Below are 25,165 nucleotides of genomic sequence, written 5' to 3'. Positions count from 1 at the left end.
AGATAGATAGATAGATAGATAGATAGATAGATAGATAGATAGATAGAAAAAAGCAAGAAGAAAAACTTGGATATTCTAGTATATCTTATACAATTGATAACCTCAAGTGTATATTTAGATTTCAGATGATCTTCACTGTGGAACTGGAAAAGAAAAATGGGATGATAGAAATAGACATAAACTATATAAAGTCTCAAAATAACTATAGAATATAGTACTTCTTTCTCATCATGAGTCCAAGTGCTTCCTTATGTTTGTCTGCCTATCTGACAGCATCTATTAGGCCTCCGCCATCTCTTGAACATATCATACTCAATATGCAAACAAGCAACACTATATGATTGAGGAAAGTATTCAGGTTAATTGAAGAGACAAATGGTAAGCTGTTAAAAATGTGAAGGAATAGAATGTAAAGTTATTGAGAGTAGGAACTATTTGCATTTGTATCTCTGTGATGAATGGCATGTGCAATGTGGTCTGGTTACTTGAAACCATTCAGATGTAATATGCTGCATAAGTCTGCACTGAGTCACCAATCAAAAAGGCTCAGGTAGGGAGCATGTATTTCCAAACTGATTGGATTAGCATTCTAATGCAAAGGTCCTATACATAGCATATTGATTCAAGTAAGGGAAAACAGGACAACAGTGGCAGGTAAAATGGTAAGATGGCCTAATTGTACAGCTAAATGAGATGTAAAGTATCAGTTCACATTCAATACGTTGGTTATTTTTGTTGAACTAATTGCCCTTTCATCTTCTTTCCCTGTCATCTTTTTTTAAATATAGTTTTTGTTGTGTTGTTTTTGTTTGTTACGAGGCGTGGCTCACTCAATTAGAAAGTGATGCATTCAAAAATTAAGGTGAAATAAAACAAGAAAATATTCATTAATATTAACATAAAATCAACATGGGTTCAAGAATCTTGAATTTTGGGAAGGAAAATGTCATTTTATCCCTGTTTAAACTCTCCACATACTGCATAAAACAAAAACAAAAACAAAACCAACCAAACAAACAAAACAAACTTCACTAAGCTCCTGGAAGGTAGACACTTTTCTATTTTTCTCATTTTATCCCCAGCATCTAGCCTGGTGTCTGACTCATAGCAAACATTTAATACATATTAATTGATTCATCATCATTTAGTACACACAAAACTTCTCAAAATCACCTTAAGTAGTATTTCTTATCTATTGCTAGCTTTTGTTACTTTACCTAGTCAATTTTCTCGCTGGCCTCTGAAAGAGCACAAATGTTTTCTATGGCCAAAACCAGTTCTATGTGTCAATCCTCCACTTCACACTTACCTTGTTTAGGTTCCACAGTAATGTAGACAGACAGCCTGGAGCAGCTGCAGCAGATGAAAGGATTCTAGAAGCTGCAAAAGAATCAAGCAAAGAAGGTACAGGAATTGGAGTGGTACAGGTGCCCAGCACAAGCAGAAACTACATCAAAATTGTGCCCACTTATAGGCTAAATTGACCCCTCAGGGTGGATACAGGAGGTTGTCCTGCACTGACCAGAACTTTTTTTTTCTGTTGCACAGATACTTTCTGTTCATTCTTCTCAGGTGTTCCCTCTTCTAGGCCAGAGTTTACTCTTATTCTGGACCTGATTACTATATTGTCTTGGGCTCAGGTAGCAGGAGGTTGTGGCAATAATCTATTTTCCAGCCAGCTTTTTTAGGTGGTCTGGTGAAGGTGGGCTGGTATATAGGGGAGGTTGGGAAGCAAGAGAAGCCTTTTTGAGGCCAGAGAATAAGGAGGGCAGAGATTGGAGGAGAAAGAGATCCAAGTGGTCCTATTGAAATGGTGTTGAGGCTTTTTGTGATCTCCTTTTGGGTTCTCTTCTTTCTACCAAGATAACAGAGACCTTGGGGAAATAACAGGAGAAGCTGAAAAAGATGCAGGCAGCCTGGCTGTAGCAGATCCTAGAGAAGGAGAAGCAGATGAAAGTACAATCCCCTTGTTCACCCCCCACCCCCAAGTACAATAGAGAAATTGACACAAGATTTATTTCCCCAACTCTAATAAAGAAATAAAATTTATTTCTCCAACAATTATTTATTAAGAACCTATGATATGCTAGGCCATTGTGTATAGTACTAGGGATACATTTTTTTTTTTAAAGTAAAAGACAGTACCTGCTAATAATAATAATAGCATGTGGTTTGTTTGTTTGTTTGTTTTTGCCTTGTTAGGAACAATTTGACTCCAGGCTTTGAGGCCACATAACTCAGCAAGAGTTCAAGATGAAGAAACTCTTTCTTTCTTGGAAGGACAGGTTCCTTGAGTATTTTTTCCAATATTCAAATTGCCAAAAATCATAATTATCTAAGCACTGCTACTGGCTTCATTTAGTTATTTATTTTGGTTTGGGAGACCAGGTATAAATATAAGGTTCAAGGGAAAATCTTCAAGAAAAAGTAAGAATATTTTTCAAAACAGAAATTTGGCTCATTCCTTTTTGAAAAACCACAAACACATTTTGAAAAAGTAAATGAAAAATGTAAATTGCCAATTTCATCCATCTGTGTTATCTATACACTAAGGCTAAATTACTTGTTTACTGCCTTTTAAGAAAGATACCTGTTAGCCCCAGAAACCTCTAATAAATATTTTAGGCATTTGTTTGCTATACAAATTGCTCGAGAATATATTATTAAAAACTTAACATTTTTCTTATTACAGTTAAATATATTTCTCTATTCTTGGTCAGAAATATTACAGTGAGTTGTGAAGTAAACACTACTAAACAGAATCTGTATTGTAAATGTTCTAAAATATGTGAAATTAATTATTTTGTGGTATAGTTTAAGGAGACTCATTACATTATCTTGTGGTCGTTATAATCTTCATATCACAGACATGGTTGTATATGCATATTTTTGCCTATTGAAATTAACAAACATTTTACCAATGAATTGCTATATTTATAGTGATCTGGTCAATAAATGTGGCAAAATATGGTTGTATTTAATTATGCATTCCTTGTTAAACCTCTCATACAAATCACATGAATATCATCAGTGGTCACTTAAATCAGGACATGAATTAATACCTTCATGGTCAGCTTCTTAAGGAGGACTATGCTAGACATATATTTTGACAGGCAGCTAGAAAGAATCTGTCCTTCCAAAGAACTTTAATTTCTTTAGAACTTGAAACCTCAAAAAGTAAACATCCCTTGAAGAGGGTCACATGTTAACTCCCTTTCAACAAACAAGTACCATGATAGGAGTAATTATGAACAGAGTAAACTTGGTACAGTGAGAAGAGTATTGGATTTGACTTTAGATGATCAGGGTTCAAATTCCAGCTCTGTTGCCAACAGTGTGGCTTTAGGTAAGTCACTTTGCTTCACTGGGCCTCAGTTTACTTTTTTCAGTAGTTGGGATTTTCTTTTTTTTTTCTTAAATAGTATTTTTTCCCGGTTACATGTTAAGAAAACTTTTAGCATTCATTTTTACAAGATTTGAGTTCCAACATTTTCTCCCTGTCCTCCTCTCTTCTGAAAATGGTATCAGTGTGGTATAATTTATACATGTACTATTATGTAAAAATATTTCCAGATTAATCACAATTGTTAAAGAAGATAAAAAGAAAATATAAAAACATGAGAAAGAATAAAATAAGTGAAAAAATGCTTCAATATACATTCAGAGTCCAACAGTTCTTTATCTGCAGGTATACAATGTTTTCTTTCTTGAATCATTTGTATTTGTCTTGGATCATTGTGTTGCTGAGAAGAGCTGAGTTATTCACAGTTGATCATCACACAATGTTGCTGATACTATGTACAATGTTTTCCCGGTTCTGCTCATTCATTTTATATCAGTTTGTACAAATCTTTCCAGGATTTTCTGAAATCCACCTGTTCATCACTTCTCATTGCACAATAGTATTCCATTACATTCATATACCACAGCTTGTTCATCCATTCCCCAATTGATGGACATCCCCTCAGTTTCCAATATTTTGCCATCACAAGAAGGGCTACTATAATATTTTTACACATGTGGCTACTTTTCAATTTTTAATGATCTCTTTGAGATATAGACCTAATAGTGGTATTGCTGGATCAAAGCATATGCATAGTTTGATTGGTCTTTGGGCATAGTTCCAAATTGCTCTCCAGAATGATTGGATCAGTTCACAACTCCACCAACAGTGCATTAGTGTCCCAATTTTCCCACATCTTCTCCAACATTTATCATTTTTCTTTTCTGTCATATTAGCCAGTCTGATAGGTGAGGGGGTATCTCAGAGTTGTTTTAATTTGCATTTCTCTAATCAATGGCAATTTAGAACACTTCTTCAAATGCCTATCGATAGCTTTCATTTCTTCACCTGAAAACTGCCTGTTCATATCCATTGACAATTTAACAGACCATGGCTGTTTACCTGATGAAATGGCTTGTATTCATGTACAATTCAGTCAGTTCTCTATATATTTGAAAAATGATGCTTTTATCAGAGACACTTTTTGTAAAGATTGTTTCTAATCTTTCTGTTTTCCTCTTAATCTTAATTGTATTGGTTTTGTTTATACAAAAGCTTTTTAATTTAACATAGTCAAAATTATCTATTTTACATTTTTTAATGCTTTCTACCTCTTATAGGTCATGAATTCTTCCCTTTCCCACAAATCTTACAAGTAGATTATTCCTTACTCTTTTAACTTGCTTGCTTCAACACCTTATATCTACACCCTCTGTCTATGAGTATTCTTTCTAGCTGTACTATTAGTGATAATTTTTTTTTAAGAATTACAAATAACATCTTCCCGTGTAAGGATGTAAATAATTTAGCTCTGTTGAACCCCTTATGTTTTATTTTTCCTTTTTACCTGTTTATGCTTCTCTTGTGTCTTGATATTGGAGGTCAAAGTTTTGGTTTAGTTCTGGTCTTCTCCATATGAATGCTGGAATCCCTTTATTTTGTTTAATGACCATTTCCCCCCATTATGTATTATGCTTAATTTTGCCAGGGAAATGATTCTTGGTTGTAGTTCTAGCTCCTTGACCTCTAGTCCTTTAATGTGGCAATTGCCAAGTCCCATGTAATCCTGATTGTGACTCACTGATATATGATTTGTTTCTTTCTGGCCACTTGTAATATTTTTTTCATTGACCTTATAGTTCTAAAACTTGGCTATAATGTTCCTTGGAGTTTTTATTTTGGGATCTTTTTCCTGAGGTGATCAGTGGATTCTTTCAATGCCTACTTTGCCCTCTGATTCTAGGATATCAGTGCAGTTTCGCTTTATAATTTCTTGAAAGACACTATCCAGGTCCTCCTTTTGATTATGGCTTTTGGTGGTCCAGTGCTTCTGATATTGTCTCTCCTGGATCTATTTTCTAGGCCAGCTGTTTTTCCATTGAGGTATTTTATATTTTCTTCCATTTCTTTATTCTTCTGAATTTGTTTGATTGATTTTTGATTTCTCAATGTCATTTTCTTCCACTTGCCCAATTCTAACTTTTAAAGTACTTTTCCCTTCAATTAGCTTTTGTACTTTCTTTTCCATTTGGCCAATTTTACTTTTTAAGGAATTGTTTTCTTCAATTGACTTTTGTCTCTCCTTTTCCATTTGACCCATTCTATTTTTAAAGCAGTTTTCCAATCTGTTCATCCTTTTTTCATAATTCTCTTGCATCACTCTAATTTCTTTTCCCATTTTTCTTCTACATCTCTTATATGATTTTTAAGTTCCTTTTTGAGCTCTTCCATGAATTCTTTCTGGGCTTGAGACCACTTCCCATTTTTCTTTGGGTTTTTGCCCATAGGTGTTTTGACATTGTTGTCCTTTTCTGAGTTTGTATCTTCCCTGTTACCATACTAACTTTCTGTGGTTTGATTCTTTTTCTGTTGTTTTTTTGATCATCTTTTTTTTTCTTTTTCCTCTCCTTTAAATTTCAGCTCTGCACTTGGGGTGGAAGAGGTACTGCTTAGACTTTTTGTGCCAGGAGCTGCAAGCTCTGGCTGTGTTTGCCTGATGCTTCACTGATGTTGCCCTGAGGCCCCCAATGGACCCTCATTCTGATGCTGTGCTGAGGAGCTTGGGTGGGGAGGGTGGCTGGCAGTATTGGAGACTGTAGGGGTCTGGTAGCTTACCTAATGCTGAGCTGGGGTCCTAGTGGTGGTATCTGGCATGGAAAGGCCTGGTCAGGTGTTTCTGAATTTGCCTGGGTATGAAGGTCTAGCCCTTGTGGGATGCCTGTTTTCTTGGGGCTGTGTTCCTCAATTTTCTTGTCTATAAAACAGAAAGGCTGGATTAGATTAAGACTCTTCCAGCTCTCAATTTATCATCTTATAATTCTGTAATCCCACAACACATTCTTGGCATGATTAAAGGAAGAATAAAGAAAAACAAACAAACAAACAAACAAACAAACAGGATATATAAGAAAGCATCACAGAAAAAGATTTACCTACTTCACAATTTTCTTTGGGTCAATGGTACTTAACATTGTTTTTTTCAGCCTGCTCATTTGCTTGAAATTAATTAGACATAATGCTAATAGCACAGAAAAAGATCACATTCACAAATTCCTGAAGACCCATTATCAAAACATCTTGACACTCTTGGTGTTGTATATAACTAAAGTAGAAGTGTGATCATTGAAGCAGGCATTTAATATGGAATGAGGAGCAGTTCAGTTCATTTTGAAAATTAAGACAATTGAGAAGTTCTTTTTTTTAAATGTTTATCCTTGCAAAATCAATATGGACTCTTAATCAAGGCTTCTTGCTCACTTACCATAGAAAAATAATTACCTTTGACAGAATTTCCTGAGTACCTTGTCATGCAATTTATATTCCCTCTTTTCCCACCTTATTTTTGGTCTGGACATATGAATTTATTAGTGCAGAAGATCTCCCTTCTTCCATCTGTAAACTCAACCAAACATAGAGATTAGTAGCTTATATCTTAGTGGATCCTTCAAAGTGAAGCACTTTGATTATGTTTCTCAATAGTCACTTTGCATCAGAAATAGAGTTTGAAACTAAGCCTTCTTTATTCAAAGACTAGACTTTAGAATCCATCAAAGGTCTTTATGAGTTCCTTCTACTCAATGCTTTTATGCAGAAAATTTCTGGTTGTACTAGATGTAGTATTGACAAGATATTGTAGACAGATTTGTCAACATTTGTTCAACAAAATTTGCTTTTGGAAAAACAGTATTATCCCCCCATAAAAGGTTTATACTTCATAACTTGAGTTTTTATGTTTGAATGCCTTGAATTGCTCAGGAAACTTTTGTTTAATACCTTTTTCATACTCAGGCAAGATATGAGCTAATTCTCTTAGTTCTTAAACAAAATGGAGAACTTGCTTTACATTAAGTTTCTTGAATCTCTTTATGTATCAAAACCCCTAAACTCCTAAGCTTGAATATTAAAGTTACTGTCTTTAAAATTTATTAATAAAATAGCTAGAATTTATATAGCCCTTTACAAATGTTTTCTAATTTTATACCCATAACAATCTTAATACCCCCATTTTACAGAGGAAATAAACAAGGCAGACAAGATTAAGTGCCCTGTCTACTGTCATGTTTTGTCTGAAGCTGGATTTAAACTTTGATATTTCTGATTTCAGATCCATCATTCTAGTCTTTGTTCCACCTACCTGTATTTTAAAATGGGGTAAAATTAATAATACAAAAACATTTCTTTTACAATATTTTAGCTCTTGATTGAAAAAAAACATAGCTTGAGTTCTTAGTACATTCTCTCTGTACCTCACTGAGTTTATCTCTAAGTCATGACAGGTAATATGACAGTTAAAACTTTCCATTCTTGTTAAGGAAATATCTTAATAACATTTCATCATGATACAAGAGTTAAATAGTTTTCCACAGAGATGTTTCTTTTCACATTCCTTTTCTCTGTCTTCTCTAGTTTCTCTCCAACCTTCTCTCTTCTTAGTTGCTCAGCTAGGTAATACAGTAGATAGAGTGCTAGCCTGGAATCAGGAAGACCTAAGTTGAAATCCATCCTCAGATACTTACTATTGATGTGACTCTGGGCTAGCACATAACTTCTGTCTGCTTCAGTTTCCTGAACTATAAAATGAGGATTATAATAGAATTTATATCCCAAGGTTATTGTGAAGATCAAATAAAGTAATTATTTGTGAAATACTTAATTTCTGCCAAATAGTAGACAATTAAAAAATGCTAGTTCCCCTTCAAAATCACCAGCACAAGTATTTCAGCATTTCATATGACTCTTAAAGATGTAGTAAGAATATCTATTGTCTGCAATAGTGCCTTTTTAAACAGACTGTAAATATATGTGTGTATGTATGTATATGTATATACATACACACATATACATATATACAAATATGAACCCCTATGTATACATATACATATATGTATGTATGTATATGCATACATACATGTATGCATATGTGTGTGTGTATGTATACACATTGAGAGACACACATATAAACTTTCCCTTAGGCTTTTTGGCTGGTTGGTTCTTCATTCTTTTCCAGAAACCCTTGATACGTATGTTCCCCATGTGGTCTCTTTATTTTTCTGTTCTCACTCTGCATTGTATTCCTTAGAAATTTCATTTAATTCCAAAACTTTTACAAAATACTTTTATGTAGATGGATCCCAAATTATATCTCAGGCCTAACTTTTCTCAAAAGCTTCAGACTACACCTCCAACTATCTATAAACTTCATGTCAAAATGGCACCTCATGCTTTGTATATCCCAACCTAAATTTATTGTTTAAAAATAATTTCTCTCTTTTATTTCACTACTATGTTTTCATTCAACCTACATTTATTATATGACTATCAAGCTGTCGTTTGTTATGGGAATTTGGGTGAGACCTTTTGGCAAAAGACAAGCATAAAATAGTGTTACAACAATGAGGCAGAGTGACAAAGTGCTGACCAATAGGAAAAAGGATCTGATGGAGGAAAATACAAATACAAGCTTTATTATTTTAATTGTGAATAAATTAAATGATTAAATAAGATGAAAGAAAACTAAAGAAAGTATTTTTACAAGAAAGCCTTTACTTATCATTGACACAATATTGTAAAACAAAGTCACCATCAGCTCATGAGTTTTTATAGGAATTGTTGAAAGCATTGCTGTTGAATTGTTTTTCTGTTTTGTTCAACTCTTCATGACCCCATTTAGAGTTTTCTTGGCAAGCATACTGGTGTTTTTTGACTTTCCTTTTCCAACTCATTTTATAGATAAGGAACTGAAACATACAGGGTAACTTGCCCAGGGTCACACAGCAAGTATCTGAGGCCAGATTTGAACTCATGAAGTATCCTCAGGCAATTTGCTATTGATCCTTTGATTTTCATCAAGATTTCCTGATGTTAAGAGATATGAATTACTATGAAAAGCTCCTTAAGATCAGAGACTTTATTTGGTTCTTTAATTCATCAGTGTCCAGGAAGAGATAGAAAGAGAAATCCCAGTTATAATAACTACATAATATATAAAATACTTGGGAATCTATCTACTGATACAAGCAAAGGAACTATATGACTACAACTACAAAACATTGTATACATAAATAAAAATAGGACCAAATAATTGGAGATATATTAATTGGTAATGGGCAGGTCAAGGTAATGTAATAAAATATATATTTACTTAATTTATGTATTCAGTGCCATACCAGTAAAACTAATAAAATGTTACTTTATAGATTTAGAAAAAAAGTAATATATTTCATTTGGAAGAAAAAAATGTTCAAGAATCTCAAGGAAAATATATACACACATATACACACATGCATATATGCATGTATATGTATATGTATATATATACACATATATACAGATATGTGCTTGTATGTATACATTCTATAATGTATTTAAATTCTCTCTATATATGTTTTATGTATATATATGTGTGTATATGTGTGTGTGTGTGTGTGTGTGTATATATATATATATATGTCCAAGGGGGCTAGCAGTTTCAGATTTCAGACTGTATATTACAAAGCAGTAATCATTAAATTGATTTAGTACTGTTAAAGAAAGAAAAGGGGTATATAAATTAAACAGATTAGGTATACAACATAACAAATGAAATAAACAGCAGTTTGGTGCTTGATAAACTCAAAGACCCAAGTTAATGGGAAAAGGATTCAATATTTGATAAAACATGCTTGTAAAACTAAGTAACAGTTAGGGAAGAAATTAGATTTAGACCAATAACTCACATCATATATGATAATAACTTCTAGTAGATACATGACAAATAAAAATGACTGTCATGAAAAAAAGAATAAAACAATTAGGAAGAAATTACCTTTCAGACCTATGGATATGGGGAAAGTTTATGACAAGACAAGAGATAGGGAGTATTGTCAATGATTAAATGAATAATTTTGATTACATAAAATTTATTTTTGAATAGGCAAATATAACTAAGACCAAAAGGTAAATAGTTAACTGTGAAAATTCATGCTGTAAATTTCTCTGATAAATGTCTCCAATATTTCTAGGATATATAAGAACTTGATTAAAAATGTACTGAGGTTTTGTTATATGAGTTGATTCAACCGTTCTGGAAAGCAATTTAAGGAAACCATTTTAAGCACAAAAGGTTGTTAAAATTTAAATTTATCTTAATTTTTTAAAAAATTTAATTATTTTTTTGAGTTATCAAGCATTTATTTTTACTCCCACCAAGTTATCCTCTCCCCCACCCTCATCCCCATGCACTGGGGAGGAAAAAAAATAAACAGAAAGCATATTTCTTATAACTAAAAGCATAGTCAAGCAAAAGATATTCCCACACTGTCCATGTCCAAAAAAAAGTCTCATTTTGGATATTAATCCATCACCTCTCTGTAAAGATATGGGCAGCATTCTCCCTCACCAGTCTTCTGGAATTGTGGTTAATCATTGCAACGATCAGTTCTTGTATAAATTGTTTACCTGGCTCTTCACTCTGTCTCACTTCATGCAAGTCTTCCCAGGTTTCTTTGAAAGGGTTCTTTTTTATCATTTCTCATGTTATTACAGTGTTCCATAACATTAATATACCATAATTTGTTCAGTCATTCCCTAATTCTTGAGAAATCCCTTAGATTTTACTTCTTTGCCACTATAGAAAGAACTACTATAAATGTTTTTATAAACATGTAAGACATTTTCTTCTTTATTTGATCTTTTGGATGTATGAGCCTAATAGAGTAGAATATTTAATGTTGTTTTGCAAGTTAATATGCCACCTGCAGGGATCCTTTTGTACACTTCAGTGGCCCATTTCTATTTGAGTTTGACACCTCTGATCTACATAATACCCTGAGGTACAATGTTGAGAAGAAAAGCTCTGTAGTTTAAGTACCAAAATACTCACCAGGCTGTTTACTGAAATTTAAATGGATAAATAGTGATCAATTATGTTAATGAGAAATAAGTTTTTGATACTCTCCCAAAACTCATCCAATATCTAAGAAATCTTAAATTACTTCAGAGTGATGAGAAGTTTTATGTTTAGGGTACTGGATTTTTTTTTTTGTTTCAAAATAGAAATTATGTCTCTATATGTATATTGGAAGCAGGTAACATTTAACATGTTTCCAAAGCCCTATTAAGTAGATGGTGTGCTCAGGTAGTAGGGTGGAAGTCATACCCAGTTTTTTATTGGACCTACTTGAGAGTGGAATTACCCTGCCTGCCATTGCCTAGCTTTATCATGTCTCCAGCAAAGATGCTTTGTCCAGTGAAAATAAACAAGGAAAGGATCAGCTGGTCTTTGTATGGGTCACTTTTTATTTCTTCCAAACTCCAAACAGGTCAAAGCCTAATTCTGGAAACCCTACCACACTCAGCTATGGGATATTGAAAGGAATAAAACAAAAAGAATGGAAAAGGGGCAAAATCAGTAACATTGTTCCTTCAAGCCTGGCATGTATTGCCTTCCCCAGCTTATCAGGCTGAATACTATTCATCCAGGATTAAATTCTGAACAAGACTTCTTAGTGGTTGGCCATAGGTTTCTTCTTCCTGGCTGCCTGTGATCCTGCCCTATCGCTTCTTTAGTAGGAAGCTTTGTCCCTTTTAGAAATTCTACAGTACTTCTCAATTATGCTCTGGAGGGTAGTCCATCTGCTCCTGGCAGCTCACTACAGAATAGGCCCTGCTTAGTAATGTATAAGAGCATAAATCTATAGCTGAAGATCAGAGGCTGTCAGTGCAGTATAATACAGCTCCTGTTCAGTAATTATGCATGATAAACATCCTGATTATAATACATCTCGTTCACTGAGGTGATCTGCTAACATACACACAATGCTGGTTTAGTGGCATAACTAGGCTATTCACAGCTTTTTAATGTGCTATTTCCAGAACACATACTTTTTTTTCCTCTTTCAAGACTTTTGAAAGAATGGTACCTTGCATACTGAATGCATCATTTACATTCAATTAAAATGTGAAGCTGAAGCCTCTTGAAACTAATATGTTCAAAGTAAGTTTGCTCTTATTTTAGGTGTCTGCATGCTTGAAGAACACTTAGAAACCAATATGTCTTGAATATCACTGAGATATTATTGATAAAATTATAACAAATTGCACTTCATGTGGTTTTCCTCATTTAGATTTATTTTTATTTCTAATGTTTATCATTTTCCATGTCTTCTAGACCATTGGTCACCAAATAATTACAATTCAGTGTTATTAATTTTCAGTTCAAAATCATAAAACTTAGCTTGTGTGTGCCATAACAAACAGACTCTTCATCTAAGAATTTGTTCTTGTTAGCTGTTTGAATAATTCACCAATATTTCTTTAGAATGGGTCCTTGAGAAGTGAGAAGGGAAAGGAGACTAATAATATATATCTGACATATCCAGTTTCTGAAGTAAGGAAACAAGGTCTCATTTGCAACCTTTCTTTAAAAAATTATGTTGAACCTAGAAAATAATCTCTTGTATATTTTGGAAGAATCTTCTAATCCCAGAAATTCCATGCTTATAGAAGTAGTGATATTACAAAATTATAACTATAACACATGAAATTATTATTAAAATATTTGGGAGTATGAGATCTGAACTTACTACCAATGAATCATTTCATTTTCTCAAAAAAAGTACCAATATTTATATGCTTAAAAAAGTAGAAATCAGATTTTGGAGTTAATCAACGAGCACAAAGTAAAGTGACCCTCAGTCTTCCATTTGGAAGTCAGAACCCTATAGTTTAAAACAAATACTCCTTTATAAAGAAATGTTCCCAAACAAAAGTAGGGAGAATCCTGGTAATTTGGCAGAGTGAGAGAAAACCCAGGGTAGAACATTCCCTAAGCCATTTCAAACAGACGAAAAAAATTGAGGCAAAATGAATTAAGACCCATAGCAACTGTAAGAGGAAAATTAAAAGATTTTTAATTTTTAAGATAATTTTTAATGGGAAAACTAAACTAAAACTTTATTGTTGTTCAGTTATATCTGACTCTTCATGACCCTATTTGGGATTTTCTTGGCAAAGAAATTGGAATAGTTTGCCATTTCCATATCTAGTTCATTTTATGGATGAGGAAAGAGAGGCAAACAGAGTTAAATGATTTGCCCAGGTTCACACATCTAGTAAGTATCTGAGGTCAGATTTGAACTCAGGAAAATGAATCTTCTTGATTCTAAGCCCAGAATTGTAGCCACTGTGCCAACTAGTTGCCCCTAAATCAAACTACACTAAACTGAATATCCTCACCAGCCCTCCACTTCCATTGCTCCTAATTCTGACATCTCCCCCTATAGCTTCTGGCTTCACTGGTCAGATGTTCTTTTTTGATGACTGACATTAGAATTAGACTTTAAGGCATAAGCCCTTTTCAACTGTCTAAAGGGAAACCTCACTTTCCAAGATAGGTTGAAATCTATGTATAGTAATAGTCCTGAGGCTCAATAAGAAGGGATGGGGTTGATTCTGGAGCCTAGAAATGATTATTGAGGAGTGAGTAGATCAGAAACATAGTGTTGGTTACTAATATTTTATACTCTTAGGGAAGAAATAGATAGGCAATTGAAGGCTGAGACAAAGGTGAAGGTAGGTAATTACAAAAGTTTCTCAGGCTTTTCCTCAAAAGTGATGGGGGGAAATGAGTGAACTTTCTCTAAGCCTGTCTCAATCACACTGCCAGGGTCAATTTAAGAACTGAAAAGAGTCATGGAAAGGAAGGAGGAACACAAAAGAATGGAGCTGGTGGAGAATTAGGCCTAATAGAATGTCTAATAAGTCTTCCTGAAATAAAATCCAAATGAATCACAAATCCTTTGATATCTACAGATGGTTTTTAACCCTGGTGATTTGAGAAAACAGAATAGGCAGAAGGAGATGGATGAGGACCAGAGCAATGATGAGCATATAAAAAAAAATAACTGTAAGAAAAACATTTTCAGCAAGAACACATTATAAATAACAGCAGAATGACTGATTAGGATAGATAAAAGCAGAGAGAGAAAATATCTGACTCAGGAGAAATGAATCAATAATCAAAGAAAAGAAACATTTCAGTGAACACATATGTCACAACTGAAAAAAAAAATGAGCCAAGATCTTATGAGGACAGTGAAAAAATAACAATGAATCCTGGAAGGTCCTTTAAACTATAATTAAGCAAAGTTGCTTAATTAATTTAGCATCCTCTAGAATGGTTCATAAAAGTAATCAAATAATTAAATAAAATATAAAAATGCAAAACATCAGAATTATTAAGGAAGAAATTGACAAGTCTAGCCAAGAGTAGAAAATTTAAAATCAAAGGTAGAGACTTCAAAGATTTTGTGGGAAAAAAATGCAAGTTGGAATGCAAAGATTTAGTTTCAAAGACAAAGTAAATGGACAGGAATAAAATTTCAGCAAGATAGGGACCAGACATGGAAGCTTTACAAAACAAGAATAATAAAGTTAGAGAATAGGAAGTGTGGAGAAAAGTTAAGGATACGCCTTCTAGAAAAAGTCAAGAAAAAAAATCTAAATATGAAAATTGCCCAGAAATCTTAAAAGTAGGTGGTAATGACCAGGTAAAGATGATTCCTAAATGAACCCTAATTTTAGCTTCCTCATCTAACATTGTAGGAAAACTTCAAGATTGTTGTATCAAACTACAATTTCTGCAGGCAGCAAGAAAAAGAAAACAAAACATCACAGCCCATGAACAGTTGATCACAACAATATAGTTACTCTTTACTGATACAAAAAAATGAAAGAAAAAAGATGCACTATATTATTGTGAAACAGAAAAAGAACAGTTTTCCCCAAATAGTGTTCTCTGAAACTAAATCTAAGCATCTGAGGAAATAATGAATATTCAGCAAAAGGGAAGAATTAAAATCATTACTTAAAAAAAATAAACTAGCATCATTTGCAACAGAGAAACACCAAAAGGTTCCCAATAAATATAGGGGTAAATCAAGGATATGCCATACAATACTTACATATAGGAAGACAAAAAATGAAGGCATATTAGCATTATGGATGTAGAACTATAAAAGGACTTCAAACTATATTTTTAAAACGTAATCATTAAAGTTAGGTGTTGTTAAGAATTAGAAGAGTAGATCAATGGAATAGACAAGACATGCAAGAACAAATAAAAATTAAGCTCAGTACACTATTTAAGTAACCTGATATTACTGTTCCGTTAAATAAGTGAAACAAAAAAAAGTCTTTAAGGTCACAAAACCTTAAATTTGTTCACAACATTATCAATAAGCAGTGGATGTGGAATTTGAATGTAGGTTTCCTCTAAAGTGCTTTTCCCACTCTACAATTCTCCTTTTCTATAAGATTTTGTATCCCCCTCATGCAATTATCAAATTAAATTAAATCAATTAAACCACAAACCAACTTTTCTAATAAATGCCTTGGTGCTTTAATAGATCTTTCTACCTATGCAGCTCTTAATGTCTCAAAGCATTCTCATCCTGAACATTTTTTTCATGTCTTTTCATACTGTTTAAATGATTTAACCATCATGCCTGATAACTTCCTCTTCTTCTTTTACTATCCCTGGGATACCAATATTCTACTAGATGCATCCATCTAAGAAACCACAAATTTGGCATACTCCCACCAAGTGGATAGATTTATTGATGGAAGTTAGGAAGATATGATTTAAAATCTGTCTTCATTTTTAAGTAATTAGTATGGGTGGCCAAGGATTGACTTGGACTTTTTCAACATGGCTCCATTGCCAATAGTGCCCATGGTCAGGGAGGAGATCCTCACCAGTAATAATAACAACAACTAGAATTTATATCACATTTAAAATTTTTCAAAATGATTTTAAAATATGTCACTTAATTCTCACAACAACCCTGTGAGGTAGGTGTTATTATAATCATTTTAAAGATGAGGAAACTGAGACAGACAAGTGACTTGCCCATGATGACATGGGCTGGATTTGAACTCAGTTCTTTTTATTCTAGATCTAGTGCTCTATTTACTTTACCTGTGAAGGGTTCTCTTGACTTGTTTGCTAGTTTCCTAGAGGGCCAGTCAATAAACTGGATTTAGGTAGATATATAGACCTGATACCTCATTTCAAAGGACTTCTTGGTGGTGTGAAGCACTTGGCTTCCCATCTGTGTGGAGTTTTTGTTGACTCTAAGTTTTAAGTCATGTTTTAAAACTTCATCAGGTAAAATTTGGGAATTGAATACAGTAAAACTTGTGGTTGAGAACCATGGCTTGTGTAAAAAAAAGAGCATTTAGGCTGAATTTGTGAACTCTGTTGTTGTAAAAGCATTCTGCTATGGTCAATAGGGTTGTCCAATCATGGTGACAGGAAGTTTAACATCTGATTCAAGGGTATGGTTCATATATTCTGTCTATCCATTGGATGAGAATGATAATAGAAAAGAGAATCTTGACTTACGGTGTTGGAAATGCAGTTCATAAAATATAAACTAGAACCTTGAGTGTAAGAGATCACAGAATTATAGAATTTGAGAGCTGAAACAGATTGCAGAGGCAATATAGTCTAATTCATACCTGAAAATAATCTCCACTATCACATAACTGACAAGGTATTGACCAGTCTTTGCTTCAAGTCCTCTAAGGAGGGGGGAGAGAGTTCACCACCAATTAAATGCCCATTCCATTGCTTTCGAATAACATTGATTATTAAGATTTTTTTCTTTTGCATCAAGTCTAAATTTCCCTTTTTGTGTCTTCCAACCATTGCTCAAGGTTCTGTTCTCTGGGTCTAAAAAGAATAAGTCTAATATCTTTGCCACATGGTTGTCATTCAATACTTGCATAGAACTATCATGCCCCTAATGAATCTTCTCTTATCCAAGCTAAACTGGCTGATCTCTTTCAACAAACTCTCATGAATCCTGGATTCAATGCCTTTCACCATCCTAATTAAATTGTGGACATGCTACATTTTTTTCAGTATTGTTCATAAACCCAGAATTGAACTTAGTGCAAGAGATGAGTTCTTTCAAGGTTAAAGAATGGTGGGACTACAACCTCCATATTCCTGGAAGGTCCTTTTTAATGCAACCCAAGATCTCATTATCATTTTTGGCTATCACATCACATTTATATGGAGACTTCCATCCACTAAATCCCCAGATATTTTTCTAATGTGAGAAGAGATAATATGGAGCTGGAGTATTCATTTCAGAAATAGGTTGCATCTTTTAGGTGGCTTCAGTTTCAGTGGGAAGTCTGACATGAGGGAGTAATGAACCATCATGCTATGTGTTTGTGTGTGCATGTGTGTCTGTGTGTGTGCATGTATGTATAATCCAGTTCAATGGCCTATCCAGTAGAATATCTTTCTCAACATACAGAGACAGAGAAAGAAATGGAGATGGAGAGAGAGATGATATAAATATAACCTTAGAACAACAATGAAGAATTAAATAATAAGAAGAGATTGTTTTATATCATATTTAGAAACTTATGCCATGCTTTCTATGATCCCAGACTCCTCCTGTGTCTTCTAAGAGTTGCTTGGCTCCAATTTAGTGAAAACCATTCCTGGTTAGCAAATAATCATCATTGAAGGAAGAATGGAAGGAGGCAAGCCTTTATTATGTACCTATTATTTGCCTGGCATTGCTCTAAGTGTTTTATAAATATTATCTCCATTTGTTCCTCACAACAACCCCTGTGAGGTATTATTACCCCATTTAATAGTTGAGAAAACTGAGGAAGATACAAATTAAGTCACTTACTCCATAGTCATAATGTAATAATGCTCTTTCTGAAGGCAGAGAATTTGAACACAGGTCTTTCTGATACCATAACCAGTATTCCACCTAGTTGCATTAATAAAACTGTTGTTTGTCAATTTTTTTTTTATGTTTTGGCCACTCCATTGAGTATTCCAGACCTTGCTCTAGATTAGGCCCATGTGATATAAGTCCTGCAGGATGCTGGCAGCCTGCCAAATGATTTCAGGGGGCCCACTAAAAATGTAGGGTTGCCACTGTGCACTCTCTCCTGTTTGTCAACATGACCCTTGGTAACCAACCATCATCAGTTTGTCTCTAGTCTAACCTATCTGTGACCCAAAGATGTTAAGCCTATTTTAATTTTGACCCCTACCTACTGCCAAGTTGTATAGGCCTACTCTAGATCAATGGATATCCTCTTAGACAAGTTAATGTAATTGAAGGAAGTAACAGGTGACATAGACAAGGAGACTCTTAAGATATTAAATGCATTAAGAAGCGCTAAATATTTAGTTAATTCTTTAAAGGGTGTGAAGTTTACCTCCATGGAATTAGTATCTAGGTTGACTGGTCAAAGGCCCAGACACATTCCCTGACATCCTAAAAAAAAAACAACCAAACAAAAACAGGGCATACTCTCTAGCCAGCCAATTGAAATAGGCCTGAGCAGTATCATCTTTGACAGCAGAGAAGAGAGCCAGCTATAGAGGAAGAACCCAAAACTTAAGAGCATATTGCTTCTTGCTTTTCCCCTTGAAACTACTATCACTGCTATCATCTCATATCTCCCCTCCCTTTTGTGACTGAACTCCTGGAGGAGGTTGTCATCATCAGGAGCCTCTCCTGATTTCCTCTCCTGTTCTTAATGCTACACTGTGGCTTACAGCCTCATTATTTCAACCAAAAATGCTCTTTCAAAAGTTACCAATGAGTTCATAATTGCCAAATCCAATGGGATTTTCTCAATTCTCATCTTTCTTGATCTCTGCAGGCTTCAAGACTTCTCCTTGATACTCTCTTTTCTCTACGTTTTCATAATGCTATCCTGGTTCTACCCTTACCCACCTTACCACTCCTTAATCACCTTTGCTGGATCTTTTTCCTGGCCATGCTGGCTAATGATGGGTGTCCCTCAGGCCATCTTCTCTTCTCCCTCTATATTATTTTACTTGTTGATCTCTTCAGCTCCCATAGATTCAATTATTATCTCTATGTGATGATTCATATATCTACTTACCCATGTCAACCATCAAAATTGCATTGTTATACATAAATGCATATATATGTGTATATATATATACACACACATATATCTGCTATATGTATGCATCTACATAAGTATGCACACATAATTCATAGATTGTTATTTGCCAACATTCGTAGATAGGAAGAGAACAGACAAAAAAACCCCAAAAAACAAAAAACAAAAAGAAACAAAAAAAACCTAAAAAAAAGAGTCCATCAAGAGTACTTATTTTTCTTCATTATTTAGGTAATTGGTAAAATGAACTCATGCTGCTTGCAACAAATAATTGATATGAAATAGATCACATACCTTCTCTAATTTGTTGTTCCTCTTTAATATTTCTTGTCTTCCAGTTATTTGTCTTGTTATCCATCTTCAATTCACTTGGTCAGCTTAATGCCAAATGTGCAACTGTAATTTCTGCATTTTGTCCTTCACCCTGGTTTGCTTCCTTACCCATTTGTTTATTCTCCTGTCTCTACAAATGACTTCCAACATATATCTTACCTTCCCTCTCTGTCCATCTCCTTCATATAGATACAGCATATCTTTTTTCATTGTCAAAGCTTGCTTATTTTTCGTTCCCAGCAGACAACAGGATGAATGAAGTTCATTGGCGGGTAAGGATGGAGAAATTGACAATGAGATTGTTGTATGAAATCTCTAGGTACAGACAGGTAAAAGATTTAAGTTAAACAATTCCTGAATCCCTGCCACCTTCTGGTTGGCCTCTTGCCACTTCTCTAAAGATGTGCTCACATATGCAGAAAATGTTCATAACTATTTCAGACATTTAGAGGAGAAGATAGATAGGGAAATGTTTTATTGGACTGATTGGACTGATATATGAGTTAAGGTGCTTAAGAGCTTATGCTTCAAGTAGCCCAACTTAAGTGAGCAGTTAATAACATGGATTGAGACATGCCATAAAAGAAAAAATGTATTATTAAAATGAATGATGACTGATAGTAACATACTTGACTTTGAAAAATATAAATGTTCTTTCAATTTTAGGAAAGCAGAAATCACTTCAGCCATTGCTTGATTGTAGTTCAAAATACTATTCTTCCATATAGTAGATATTGAAGGCTATCATTTCTATCATTGGGAAAAATAACAATGATTTACACATCTTTCAAAGCTGTCTCCATAGCTAGTTACCAAATCTAGCCATCTTCTTCATAGTATTGTTCAAACATTCTTGTCTTTCCTCTGCTTCTACTGCAAAATTCACTTCCTAGAACACAGGAACCTATCATAAGCACTGCTACAGGTATTACACCTATTATTTCTTCCTGGGATTCCAAATTCACCAATTTTAATTTGTAGTACTTTTTTTTTTAACCCTTGGAACATTTCTGCCTTGACATACAAACTTCTGATAGCAACAATTAAAGATGTCGACCTTAGGTAGGCCCACAAGATTTGTCTATTCCCTTACTACACTATAACTCTACCTTTGTTTCCAGGTATTCTCCTTATAAATAATTTGGTACTTAACATTTGTTACACTGAATTTTTGCTGTATTTTGATTGCTGCATGTATGATGTTGAGAAGAAACTGTGTGCTATGAGAAGATCATTGGCTTTAGAGTTAACATATACACATTTGAAAACACAACTCAGGGGGCAGCTAGGTGGAAAATTGTACACTTACTAGCTGCATGACCCTTGGCAAGTCACTTAACACCATTGCCTAAAAAAATAAAAAAGAAAACACAACTCAATTTTATATGAAAAGAGTCACTAAGGAGTTTATAGGTTTTGACTCAGTGATGCCACTACCAAGTATGTACCTCAAGGAAATTAAAGACTATCAGATTCTATATGTGTATGTGCTCATGCACATATATATATATATTCAGATATATATGTATGTATGTGTGTATATGCATATATATTCACACACAATACATACACACATAAATGTCCATGCACAATACATATATATGTATATATGCATGTATACACATAGACAAACACACCTTACATATACATATACATATTTAAAAGCCATATGCATATATACAAACAAAACCATATACTTATACACATACATATGTATTTTATGTATCTACATAGGTGGTATGTGTATGTGTATATATAATGTCATATATACATGTGCATATATATGTGTATAGTTTGTATTTTCCGCATGTATATATACACACACAGTCAGCTGATATGATGCTTATTTACTATAAAAAGAAGAGTAGGCTTTTCTAACTATCATTTAGCTTAAGCCTAAAGGATTAAGATACAGATCTCTTTAGAAAGGCAAGACACATTCTCACACACATACACATACAAATATATACATAAGCACACATACACACATGCATATACATATGCATATATCTCTCTGTATACATATGTATATCTTTATGTACACAGAGACATATATACACATGTGTATATACACATATACATACACAGCATATCATGTATTGCCCCACTTTTTGTGGTAGCAAAAACTTGGAAAACAGTTGGATACCTACTGATTTTGGAATGGCTAAAAAAACAATTTGTGGTAGGTTATTATGATGGAATTTTATTGTACTGTAAAACTTCAGAGGTATAGAAAGACACATCTGAATTGATCCAGAGTGATGTTAACAGATTCAGGTAAACAAGATAAACGCAGCAACTAGAAGCATCCTTGAAACTTTTATATAGGTCTTCTGATAGTTAATGACCAAGGTTCTTAATATTCTGTAGTTCCATCTTCTCAAAAGTATAGTTCAGAAGCCCCTTCCAAATATTTAATTTTACTAATTAGCCAGAGTACCCAGTTAATTCAAAACAATGACATTTAATGAAGTACTAAAGTATAAAAAGTAGCAATTAAATATTTCTCACTTTGTTCCACCACATATTAATATAGACATTATTGATAAGATGAATGGATGTATTTAGAGAACATATATAGAGAGACATGCATAAAGGAGGTAGAATATATGTCTGAACTGAAATTCAGGAGACTTTTGACCCTTCAACATCAGAGACAAAAAAGTTTTTGGTGATGTTAGTGAACTATTCCTTTTGAGCCTGCCTCCTATTGGTTTCATGTACTGTAGTTTCTGCTTCTTGTTGGTGTTTTCCTGGCCATGTCTTTTGGTATCCCACTTATCCTATGGTCACTACTAGTCACTGGAAGGTGGATTCCACCGAGGAGAAGGTCATAGAACTTGTCTGTGCTTTAATCTCCTAATTTCATCTAGAGTCCTTAATTTACATGCTGCCTATTTCTTTTAAGAAGAAGAGTAGGTCCTTCTATAACTTAAGTCCGAAGGACTAAGCTACAGATATTTTAGAAATACAGGGCACATACTGACCCTCACATCATGAAAAAGCTTTACTGGCTTTTCTCACCCATAAGGAGAGTATGCAAGACCATAAAATCTTAGCAGTTCAGTCTCCAAAAGATAGAGGCTTAATCTTGGCAAACATCATTGGAAAACTGAGTCAGCCAAACATGCAGTGGCCTCAGGTTATCATTCTATTTGGAACCTCAACTTCCTGCTCATCAAAGCTTCATTTCTGCCTGATACCTCTGTTTCTTAGGATTAGAAATTCCTTGTAACTCAATGTTTAGAACCTGAATGTCAGACTTTACCCATTTGGTAGTAGTATAGAAGTTGCCCTTCCAAAATGTTGCCAAAGACTTACCGCTTATGAGCCTCCAAATTTTCTCAAGTCCTTGATTCTCTTTGCCCTCCTCTGCAAATAAATTACAGAGGGAAAACCATATCATCAACATCCTTAGGTGGAGTTGCTTCAGGCATTGTTTTACATCTGAGTAATCTGAATCTCCTCAATCTTTTGGTTCAAGTTCCTATTGTCTATCTTAAATCTTTTCAGGTTTTATGTTTTCCCCATGGCATGTATACACCATCTACAATAATGTGACTGAAAACAATTGAGGTTAGTTGTAAAGATTAATCTTGGTCTCCCCAAATAGAAGATGAAACATATTCCTCTCCTCTGTAAAGACATATAAGGCAACTATAGCAGCAGAATATTGTGGAACATTGTGCCATATGCGGCTATTTTGTCTATCAGTTTTGTGGAAGTGTTTTCTTTTCTTATAAGGAAACACTTAATAGGTGAAGTGAGAGGTATTGGGAAATAATTGTGGTTTAAAAAAGTAAGACATTAATAAAACATAAGAAAAAAAATCCTCACCAATCTGATGCCTGGATTATCCATCAGCTTCTTTTTCATTTTCTGTTAAATGAGGATAACAATACTTCACACTCGCTACTTTACATGACAACAGTGGGAAAAGTGTTTTGTAAACCTTAAGCTTTATGAAAATGTGAATTATCATTTATATGTATTATTTATACCTTTATTCCCATCTCTCCAACTGGATTGTAGGTGCCTAAATAACAATAGTTTCATCTCATATTTCTTATGCCCATGGTTCTATGTCCTATGTATTGTATAGAGGAACCCTCTAAACTACAAACGGCAGAACAATTTCTGACCTGCAAGAAGACAAACAGTCTCCTAACTGAGTTACTTATACAAATGAAATCCTAGGTCTAGGCCAAAAAATTGTGGTGAGGGCACTATGGAAACATGCTTGCATTGTCCCCTCTGTTTACCTTTTGTTTACATCTTTTGCTTCTGATCTTATGCCTGGGATTTCCTACATTTGCAAAAGAACTTTTTTTAAAAATTTTTTTCTTCTGTTAAATGAATTAAACTAAACATTCACCTGTAGAAGATTTTCCCTGATTCAATCTTTTTCTTTAAACCATCACTCCTCTTCTAGTCCATGTAGAAAATAAATTGTCATGAAGTGAAAGTGAGATTTAAAGTTTTTTCTCCCATTTTGCTCTTAATGATTCCTTTGTTGCAAAGATATTATATGTCTTACTCACTGTATACCTCCTTGAGGCCTGAGCATATAACTAAGGACCTTCTGGATGTTTAATGTACATTTGGTGATTGTTTAACTCTATACTTCTTCAGTATTATGAGGAACTTTGATTTCATTGCTGTCAGCATTCCTTGCATTGATATAGATGGTAACTTTTCTATAATTCAATTAATAATCTTCAAGATTTTTTGTGGTCCCCAAATGTATCAGTCTCAGAGCAACCTGATAGCCTTCCTCTCTGGACTTAGTTGTATTAGTCCTCAGCCAACAGGCATACAAACTACAATGAAACATGCACTTACCATTTTATAACTTGTTCAGATGTCCCAGAGTTTACTCTGCTGGTGAGGCTTTAAAGAATACAGTGTCACTTTCACACTGTGATGAGGAATTGAAGTAGGACTTTAGTTGAGGAATATCTTTTCCACAGTTGTCAAAATGGATAAAAATCACTATTTCCTAATACACTGTATCTACTTTAACCTAAATTAAGAAAGGACTACATGACACAAAGTTCACTAGCAGCAATAATTTGACATGGAATGGAATGGCATTGCTAGTTGAGGGGAAAAGAAAATCTGTTCAAAGATAACCAAGGGTTGGCTATAATAGTTTTTTTTTTTATAACTTTTGGATGTTAAATAATTCTAGTCCACTGGTGAAAATATTATTTGCTTTGTGATTGCTTTATTATGAGTGGTCTCTGAAGATTTACTGTGGCATAAATGGCATGTCATCCCAGCTTTCCTGAAGACTCCCAGATGGCCACAGTTTTTCTTCACTTCATTGTCAAAAGATTTGCTGAGCAAAATATCCCTTAATTATTTTGGATA

The sequence above is a fragment of the Vombatus ursinus genome, unplaced genomic scaffold (genome assembly GCF_900497805.2).
Source record: "Vombatus ursinus unplaced genomic scaffold, bare-nosed wombat genome assembly UNPS02014818.1, whole genome shotgun sequence".
NCBI lineage: Eukaryota > Metazoa > Chordata > Mammalia > Diprotodontia > Vombatidae > Vombatus > Vombatus ursinus.
The sequence above is the reverse complement of the archived record's forward strand: the minus strand, read 5'-3'. Positions refer to the sequence as shown.